Below are 10,581 nucleotides of genomic sequence, written 5' to 3' on the forward strand. Positions count from 1 at the left end.
CCTTCACATACAAAATTCATCCTTGGTCGACCTCTCTCTCGCTCTCTCGCTCTCTCTCTCTCTCTCTCTCTGCTTCTGCTCAAGCGTTTGATTTGTCAACTCATGCTGGGTTTTTTATTTAACCTTTATTTAGGTAGGGGACAGTGGAGGCTGCTGAGGGGAGGACGGCTCATAATAATGGCTGGAATGGAGTCAATAGAGTGGTATCAAACACATCAAACATATGGTTTCCATGTGGTTGATACCACTCCATTGACTCCATTCCAGCCATTGGCAGGGGAGTCCCATCTATTTTCCAAGGGAGCCCTGGACGAATGATAGACACACACACACACACACACACACATTCCCCGACCACCTTAGTTAGGTCTCCTAATGTGTGTAAAGCCAAACTGTAATTTCAGGTTCAGGTAGACATAGCCTGAGGCGGTAGCAGTAGATTCATTATTACTCATTCCAGATCAGCTTCCCAAGAAAACTAACTAGACAGACAGGAATATTACACTGGATATCTGGTGTCAATGTAGTTTGTCACATTCATTTAATGCACCTTGATTGGACTGGAGTGGAAGCGACAGAATACTTGTGTTTTGCTCAGAGAGCCCCCAGTTATCTTCCATTCTCCTCTCTCTTGTCCTGACAGAAACCTTAGGGGTTAGTGGAGGCAATCTTGGCCAAGATGTTGTTGGCCAAGACTTAAAGTTTAATTTGACTGTTGTGCTCCCTGAGATGAGTAGACTAAGAGTAATCCGAGGTATGGCGGATCGACGGCCTGTTTATTGGTGTGTCGATTTAAAGCTTTCAGATCCGATGAGCCATCCATCTACAGACATTGAAAAAAACAATTTTGTTGGCACCAAATACCCCTTCGCCAAATGATGTCCCCTGACAATAACATTCTAAATTGCATTTGCAATTGACTTTTAATCATTGTCATTAGGAACGTTTAGTGGTGGGGGTTCCCCAGACCCAGATTAAGCAGCTTTTTCCTGGACAAAAAAAAACACTTTCAATTGGGATTCTCTTGGAGACTCTCCATTGAACATTCTTTTGAGTCCAGGAGCGCACTTAATCTGGGTTTGGGAAACCAGCATGGCAACATGGCACCCTTTACTAAATATTAAACAGAGTTTGACACACTTCGTATGGCAGGGATGGCCAATCCTCCTCTCATGCAGGCTTTTGCTCCAGCCCTGTTGTAACACACCTGGCATTCTACACAGCCAGTAGCTCTTCAGGAGTAGGGTAGCCATCCCTGATCTATGGCTTTTGGACAAACTGTATCAGACGTAGAAGATTGTCTGGCAATCTAAGGTGACAGTTACTTTTAGGCCTCACGTTAGACACTGGTTCATTCGCCAACATGTATTCCCTGGAAACCCATTACTCTCTCTCTCTCTCTCTCGCTCTCTCTCTTCAAACTCTCAGTGTGACACTTTGCTGAGGAAACTCTTAAATGCTTTATATGATCATCTGTGGGAAGCAGGAAAAGGAGCTTTCATCTCTCCGGGCTGCTCGCAGGCTTTCAGAAATAATTAAACTATAAATTCAGACCCGTTTTATGGTTCCAAGCCCTGTTCTTCTGTCCCAATCAACCTCCATAGGTTCTCAGCGACCTAAATCCTGTTATTACAGACAATATCAAATAAATATTGCACAAGAGAAAACCCAATGTCCCATATCTACCATATACAGTGGGGGAAAAAAAGTATTTAGTCAGCCACCAATTGTGCAAGTTCTCCCACTTAAAAAGATGAGAGAGGCCTGTAATTTTTATCAGAGGTACATGTCAACTATGACAGACAAATTGAGGAAAAAAAATCCAGAAAATCACATTGTAGGATTTTTTATTAATTTATTTGCAAATTATGGTGGAAAATAAGTATTTGGTCAATAACAAAAGTTTCTCAATACTTTGTTATATACCCTTTGTTGGCAATGACACAGGTCAAACGTTTTTTGTAAGTCTTTACAAGGTTTTCACACACTGTTGCTGGTATTTTGGCCCATTCCTCCATGCAGATCTCCTCTAGAGCAGTGATGTTTTGGGGCTGTCGCTGGGCAACACGGACTTTCAACTCCCTCCAAAGATTTTCTATGGGGTTGAGATCTGGATACTGGCTAGGCCACTCCAGGACCTTGAAATGCTTCTTACGAAGCCACTCCTTCGTTGCCCGGGCGGTGTGTTTGGGATCATTGTCATGCTGAAAGACCCAGCCACGTTTCATCTTCAATGCCCTTGCTGATGGAAGGAGGTTTTCACTCAAAATCTCACGATACATGGCCCCATTCATTCTTTCCTTTACACGGATCAGTCATCCTGGTCCCTTTGCAGAAAAACAGCCCCAAAGCATGATGTTTCCACCCCCATGCTTCATAGTAGGTATGGTGTTCTTTGGATGCAACTCAGCATTCTTTGTCCTCCAAACACGATGAGTTGAGTTTTTACCAAAAAGTTATATTTTGGTTTCATCTGACCATATGACATTCTCCCAATCCTCTTCTGGATCATCCAAATGCACTCTAGCAAACTTCAGACTGGCCTGGACATGTACTGGCTTAAGCAGGGGGACACGTCTGGCACTGTAGGATTTGAGTCCCTGGCGGCGTAGTGTGTTACTGATGGTAGGCTTTGTTACTTTGGTCCCAGCTCTCTGCAGGTCATTCACTAGGTCCCCCCGTGTGGTTCTGGGATTTTTGCTCACCGTTCTTGTGATCATTTTGACCCCACGGGGTGAGATCTTGCGTGGAGCCCCAGATCGAGGGAGATTATCAGTGGTCTTGTATGTCTTCCATTTCCTAATAATTGCTCCCACAGTTGATTTCTTCAAACCAAGCTGCTTACCTATTGCAGATTCAGTCTTCCCAGCCTGGTGCAGGTCTACAATTGTGTTTCTGGTGTCCTTTGACAGCTCTTTGGTCTTGGCCATAGTGGAGTTTGGAGTGTGACTGTTTGAGGTTGTGGACAGGTGTCTTTTATACTGATAACAAGTTCAAACAGGTGCCATTAATACAGGTAACGAGTGGAGGACAGAGGAGCCTCTTAAAGAAGAAGTTACAGGTCTGTGAGAGCCAGAAATCTTGCTTGTTTGTAGGTGACCAAATACTTATTTTCCACCATAATTTGCAAATAAATTCATTAAAAATCCTACAATGTGATTTTCTGGAGAAAAAAAATCTCAATTTGCCTGTCATAGTTGACATGTACCTATGATGAAAATGACAGGCCTCTCTCATCTTTTTAAGTGGGAGAACTTGCACAATTGGTGGCTGACTAAATACTTTTTTCCCCCACTGTATATCTACTTTTGCGTATGGTGTGTTGAAACTTGTTTAGCAATGAGACCATAAAGAGTCATTTGAAAGGAACGCAAACGCTTACAGCAGACATAACACATACATTTACGTCATTTAGCAGACGCTCTTATCCAGAGCGACTTACAAATTGCAAACAAACATGTGGTTACACTCTAGAGAGTGAGCCAGTGGAGGTTAGAACTCTAGCCATCAAAACGATCGTATTATTTAATTTGATCACTCTGTTGTCGCAGATCACTTTCCTGCGCAGCAAGAGGAAATGCAAACCTGTAGTGTATTCAAGGTTTAAAAAGACTTCTAAAGTTTGAAATTTCCACTTTAATGTTTCAGACTTGATTTGCCCTAACGGAAAATGTATCAACCCCTACAAAAATGTCCATTAATTATAATTCACATGTCCTGTTGCTCCAGGATAATTTTCCTGCTGTGAGAAACTGGTCAAATTAAAATAGGGGCATTTCCATGTAAAAGGACCCATGAGCATGTCAAATCTGGTGTCAAAGGAAAGCTAAGAGTCCATATTTTTGAGGAATAAAGGCATTCATACATTTTTCTTCAATTTTCTAGCCTAAATATTAGGAATAAGCAAAGGCTTAGATTTCTGGTCAAACAGATGGAAAGGGGGTCTTAGAAAATTTGCCAACTAATATCAACACTTCTATTTAGTTTGGGATAAATTATTTGCCTTGTGTAAGTTTAAGAAACATTGCCCTATGCCTTGAAATTCCGTTATCAAAAACCCACATATTTAAAAAACCCACATAGGATATTTTCTAATTTCTCTCCCTTATGAGGAGGGCGGATAATGAAAGTTCACAGAACTAACACGTAAAGGTAAACCTATTCAGTAGTTTAATTTCAGAAAAATCAATGGGAAATCATAGTAGTTACAAATCACAGTTGGGTCACCTGCTACAGTCCTTCCGTCCACTGGCATTCTGTTATGTTCAGCTCATAACTGTTTTCTTTCTCTTTCTGTCCTCTGGTGGTCAAAGCAAGTGTGAAAACAGTCTGTACAACCCCTCCCTCTCTCTTTCCGTCTCTCTCTCTCTCTCTCTCTCTCTCTCTCTCTCTCTCTCTCTCTCTCTCTCTCTCGCTCTTTCTCTGCCTTGCTCTCTCTCTCTCTCTCGCTCTTTCTCTGCCTTGCTCTCTCTCTCTCTCTCTCTCTCTCTCTCTCTCTCTCGCTCTCTCTCTCTCTCTCGCTCTCTCTCTGCCTTGCTCTCTCTCTTCTCTCTCTCGCTCTCTCTCTGCCTTGCTCTCTCTCTTCTCTCTCTCTCCTCTCTCTCTCCCTCTCTCTCTCTCTCTCTCTCTCTCTCTCTCTCTCTCTCTCTCTCTCTGCCTTGCTTGCTCTCTCTCTCTCTCTCTCTCTCTCTCTCTCTCTCTCTCTCTCTCTCTCTCTGCCTCTGCCTTGCTCTCTCTCTCTTTCTCTCTCTCTCTCTCGCTCTCTCTCTCGCTCTCTCTCTCGCTCTCTCTCTCGCTCTCTCTCTGCCTTGCTCTCTCTCTCTCTTCTCTCGCTCTCTCTCGCTCTCTCTCTCGCTCTCTCTCTGCTTGCTCTCTCTCTCTCTCTATCTCTCTCTCTCTCATCTCTCTCTCTCTCTCTCTCTCTCTCTCTCTCTTCTCTCTCTTCCTCTCTCTCTCTCTCTCTCTCTCTCTCTCTCTCTCTCTCTGCCTTGCTCTCTCTCTCTCTCTCTCTCTCTCTCTCTCTCTCTCTCTCTCTCTCTGCCTTGCTCTCTCTCTCTCTCTCTCTCTCTCTCTCTGCCTCTGCCTCTGCCTTGCTCTCTCTCTCTCTCTCTCTCTCTCTCTCTCTCTCTCGCTCTCTCTCTCGCTCTCTCTCTGCCTTGCTCTCTCTCTCTCTTCTCTCTCTCTCTCTCTCTCGCTCTCTCTCTCGCTCTCTCTCTGCCTTGCTCTCTGCCTTGCTCTCTCTCTCTCTCTCTCTCTCTCTCTCTGCCTTGCTCTCTCTCTCTCTCTCTCTCTCTCTCTCTCTCTCTCTCTCTGCCTCTGCCTTGCTCTCTCTCTCTCTCTCTCTTCTCTCTCTCTCCAGGTGGTGTCACCTCTCCTGGCTCTTACTGACACCTAGCCATGAGCCCCCTCTCTTTCCATTTACTGTAACCAACAACCTTACCCACTGAGCAGCGACCGACACCGGACGTCCATGAACGTTAAAAGTAGTTGAAATTTGGTCAGTCCGCTGGGCCTTGATTTCAACATCCACAGATGTTTACTTTTGGTCAGGTTTGGACCGGCCTTGATTTGTCCAAAACATAGACGTCCATGATTGGTTCAGATTTGGTCCAGTCCGGACCGGACCAAATATGAACCAATCATAGATGCCTATGTTTCACAAGTTTGGAGAGCACAGTACAGCAAAGCACAGTAGAGTATAGTACATTTTTAAAAAATGAGGAAAGTATACTATAGTTCAGTACAGTACAGTACCAAATCCTGGAGGGACTGACTATACTCTACTTTACTGAACTCTACTGTACTGAACTCTACTGTACTGTACTGAACTCTACTGTACTGTACTGAACTCTACTCTACTGTGCTGTACTGAACTCTACTCTACTGTGCTGTACTCCACTGTACTGTACTGAACTCTACTGTACTGTACTGAACTCTACTCTACTGTGCTGTACTGAACTCTACTCTACTGTGCTGTACTGAACTCTACTCTACTGTGCTGTACTGAACTCTACTCTACTTTGATGTCCAAACTTGTGAAACATAGACGTCTATGATTGGTTCAGATTTGGTCCGGTCCGGACAAACCAAATGTGGTCTTGTTTGGGGGCAGGGCTGAGTAAAATAATAGCCAGTGTGTAGAATAATACCCATATATGCAAAGGAGGATATTACATATTTCTACCTATTCAGGATACATCACCATGAAGAGAATGACTTTCATATCCATAATTATGCATTTCTGTGTAGTACAGATCAGGGACCCATGATGAAATTCAATTAAATCCACTTCACTTAGTTGTTCTCGTCACTATAGTTCAATAACCCAAATAGATGTTTTCAAAGTCAAGGTGTCATGTCATGCATAGCTGACACCCCATTCTTTCTGCAGACATCTTTTAATCTTAATTCGGAGCAGATATTTAACAGAGTTTTTGGAAAATGTGGTCACATAAAAACTGAGGGAGATGTTACCAAACTTTTAATCTGCACAGTTCTTCCGGTAAATGTGTTTTTGTAAAATGTTCAGTGTAAATTGTTAAAAGTAGTCCTTGTGCATAGAGTTTTATGGTTTGTTAAACTTTGAAATCAATGGGGTATCTGAGTCTCAGTGCAATTCCGTTACTGTGGAATTGCCCCAAGAACGTCTGTAGCATTGTTCCGCTCTGTCTGTAATTAAAGCAAGACAGACTGTCTGTCTTCTGAAGGCCCCTGGATATTTATATCACATCACAGTCACAGACTGTAGCTCATTCATATTTTCTTCCTTAGCCATATTTTCTAGGCCAGACGAATATTCCACTCCAGTTGTCATGCCAATAGATAAGTGTGCTCTTGCGTGGTCTCTCTGCAGCGGAGTGAGTGACTCTGCAGCAGGGACTGAGTGTACGTGCGTGCGTGTATGCTCGTGGATGGTGTGTGATGTCTTCAGGCTCTAGAACACCTCAACACACATTCAGACTCAGAAACACACAAACTCATACTCCAAAACACACATCAAGCTCTCAAGGCTCTAACACACAGCCAGACATGATGTCAGACACAAATACACACTCTCAGACATGAAAACACTCCAACTACAACACACACACACACACACACACAGAACATCACTCTAATACAGAGGTCACAACTTATCCTTCATTCTTGGTCAATAAATTGCATGTCTCTGCTGCAACAGTACTAGTCTGGATCACAGGGATTTCCCTCTCCTGTCTTCCATGCTGGATTTAAAAGTAGTTTAAATTTGGTCAGTCCACCCTGGCTTTGATTTCAACGTCTACAGACGTCGTTTTTTGGTAGGGTCCGGTCTGGCTTTAATTTCAACGTCCACAGATGTTTATTTTGTCCCAAACATAGACCGAGCTCTCTGTCCATCTGTAAGAGCACAACAGAACAGATAGTTATGTCTCTTGGCATAGCCCATGAACCCTAAACCTAACCCAAATAGCATATTGAATCCTAAACCTAACCCAAATAGCCTATTGAATCCTAAACCTAACCCAAATAGCCTATTGAATCCTAAACCAAACCCAAATAGCCAATTCAATCCTAAACCTAACCCAAATAGCCTATTGAATCCTAAACATAACCTATTAAATCCTAAACCTAACCCAAATAGATGGACAGAGTAATAATAATAATAATACGTTTTCCAATATCTCATAATTTATTCTGATGTCTTAAATCTGAGCAATTCCACTTCCCGTCTATATCTCTGCTGTCAAGATGTGTAGAAGCCAGCTGTTTGAAGGAGAAAAAACTCCCCCATCACTTTCTTTCTCTCTCCTCCTCTCTCTCTCCCTCTCTTTCTCAATATTTTTCTCTATCTGTCCCTTCCTCTCTCTCTGGCTCCATCCCTCTCTCTCTCTCTCGCTCTCTCGCTCCCTCTTCCTTCCTCTCTCTCTCCCTCCCTCCATCTTTCTCACTCTCTCACTCCTTCCATCCCTTTCCTCGCTCTCTCTCACTCTCGCGCCACCACCAAACCTCAAATACGCAAGCAAGCAGCTTATATAACCAGCTTCCAAAACCAGCCTGAATCATAATTTGGTCTGTGTGCTGCCATGTTGCAGAAGGTTTTCACACAGCTATTTTCACTGGAAGGCGCACACACACAAACTCACTTTTTTTTTTTTTACGAACGAAAAGGAATTCTAATAGTTTATCCGATTTCGGTCAATTAGATGTTTAAAAACATACATTTTGTTTAATCGCTCAGCACTAACACACACACACACCTCTCCAGTGGTTAAAGTAACAACTGGACATAGGGGAATCAGATACCAGATCTTTCAGCAAGGGGGCTAAAGTACCACATCATTATCATCATTGACCCCAGTGGTGGGAATGGGATCGCAGCGGTGTAACTGTCTTTAGCGCATTGCTATAAAAGCTCCTTTAGGTTTAGCAGGGAATAGGGTTAGCCTCAGTTATAAATGTTTAAGCCGTCTGCTGTTCAATGCTGCTGCTGCTTTGATGTTTGATGCAGTGCACACACACACACACCGCTCTGTTTCATTTTGCAGTTCCTTAGCTCATTTTTTAATTTCTCCAACATGAATTCCTGTTTTGGAGACAGAGAAAATGGTGTAACAGAACTAGAAAACAATTTGTTCGAAACGATATTTGTCCTGCCAGCCAGCTCGCTTGTTAGTTGGCTGTTGTCATCTGGAGTTGGCGCTGCTATACAAAGACTAGTTGTGTCTACCGCTCTCCTCTGAAGAGTTATTGTTGTGACCTCAAAGTCCTCTTGACAAAGTCTAGATCGTAGTGGCGCTCTCTCTCTCAATTCAATTCAATTTCAATTTCAATTTAAGGGCTTTATTAGCATGGGAAATGTATGTTAACATTGCCAAAGCAAGTGAAGTAGATAGTAAACAAAAGTGAAATAAACAATAAATATTAACAGTAAACATTACACTCAGAAGTTCCAAATGTCATATTATGTCTATATACAGTGTTGTAACAATGTGCAAATAGTTAAAGTTCAAATGGGAAAATAAATAAACATAAATATGGGTTGTATTTACAATGGTGTTTGTTCTTCAATGGTTGCCCTTTTCTTGTGGCAATAGGTCACAAATATTGCAGCTGTGATGGCACACTGTGGTTTTTCACCCAGTAGATAAGGGAGTTTATCAAAATTGGGTTTGTTTTCGAATTCTTTGTGGATCGCTGTAATCTGAGGGAAATATGTGTCTCTAATATGGTCATACATTTGGCAGGAGGTTAGGAAGTGCAGCTCAGTTTCAACCTCATTTTGTGGGCAGTGTGCACATAGCCTGTCTTCTCTTGAGAGCCAGGTCTGCCTACGGCGGCCTTTCTCAATAGCAAGGCTATGCTCACTGAGTCTGTACTCTCTCTCTCCATCTCTCTCTCTCTCTCTCTCCGTCTCCATCTCTCTCTCTCTCTCTCTCTCTCCGTCTCTCTCTCTCTCTCTCTCTCTCCATCTCCGTCTCTCTCTCTCTCTCTCTCTCTCCGTCTCTCTCTCTCTCTCCGTCTCTCTCTCTCTCCGTCTCTCTCTCTCTCTCTCTCTCCGTCTCTCTCTCTCTCTCTCTGTCTCTGTGTCAGTGTTATGCGAAGTGCTTTGGGTTAATGCTTAGTAGACCTTCCACTGCTGTTTGCATTACTACAGGGAGAGAGAAAAAGAGAGAGAGTGGGAGGGAGAGAAGGAAAGCGGAAGAGAGTTTCAGTTCCTCTCCACTTTAATAGCCTGTAACAGGATGGAGAGCGTACAGCAGTAGAGTGGGTTCATTTCTACCAGACAGACACACAGAGTTGATACTGATATCAGAGGAGAGACATTCACTACAGCAACACTTTATTATGGGAACAATTACTGACTTGCTTGAGATTTTGAGAGTGACTGAGTGGCTAGTCATTATTTAAACCTAGAATCAGGACCTGTGCAGTAAACGTGACCATTGGGGTATGTTATCATCAGAAATGTGTAGTCCCCTGTAGCTCAGTTGGTAGAGCATGGCGCTTGCAGCGCCAGGGTTGTGGGTTCGTTTCCCACGGGGGGCCAGTATGAAAATGTATGCACTCACTAACTGTAAGTCGCTCTGGATAAGAGCGTCTGCTAAATGACTAAAATGTAATGTGAGTGCTGCGACAAAAGCTCCCATTGAGCCGTTTGTGTGTGTTTGTGTGACCTGATTCTGCTGGAGATTCCCTTGGACAGTACAGTAATTTTACTCTGCTTGAGGTCCTAACAGCAGAAGTGAAGCCTTGAGATTTCCAGAGACACACACAACGCTTAGCTGTCTGGAGGCAGACTGAAGAGGAACATATGTGGCCCCAAGGTTTACACTGATAGAATAGGATTAAGACCCAGTGCTCTCTCACACACACAAACACACACACATTTAAATCAGCTCCAGGAGAGGACTGACTCTTAAGTTAGTGATATTTCCAGCCTGCTCATATCTCCTACTGTCCTTTCTGTCTTGTTTAGGCTGTTATCACTCCTCAAATCAACCTCTCTGGTTGTTGGTGGTCATTTCATTAAACATCATAAATGTGAGAATGAAGGGATACTGTAAATGTTTCTGTTAGTTTCTGAATGACTAAAGGCACACC

The sequence above is a fragment of the Coregonus lavaretus genome (genome assembly GCF_964263955.1).
Source record: "Coregonus lavaretus genome assembly, chromosome: 31".
NCBI lineage: Eukaryota > Metazoa > Chordata > Actinopteri > Salmoniformes > Salmonidae > Coregonus > Coregonus lavaretus.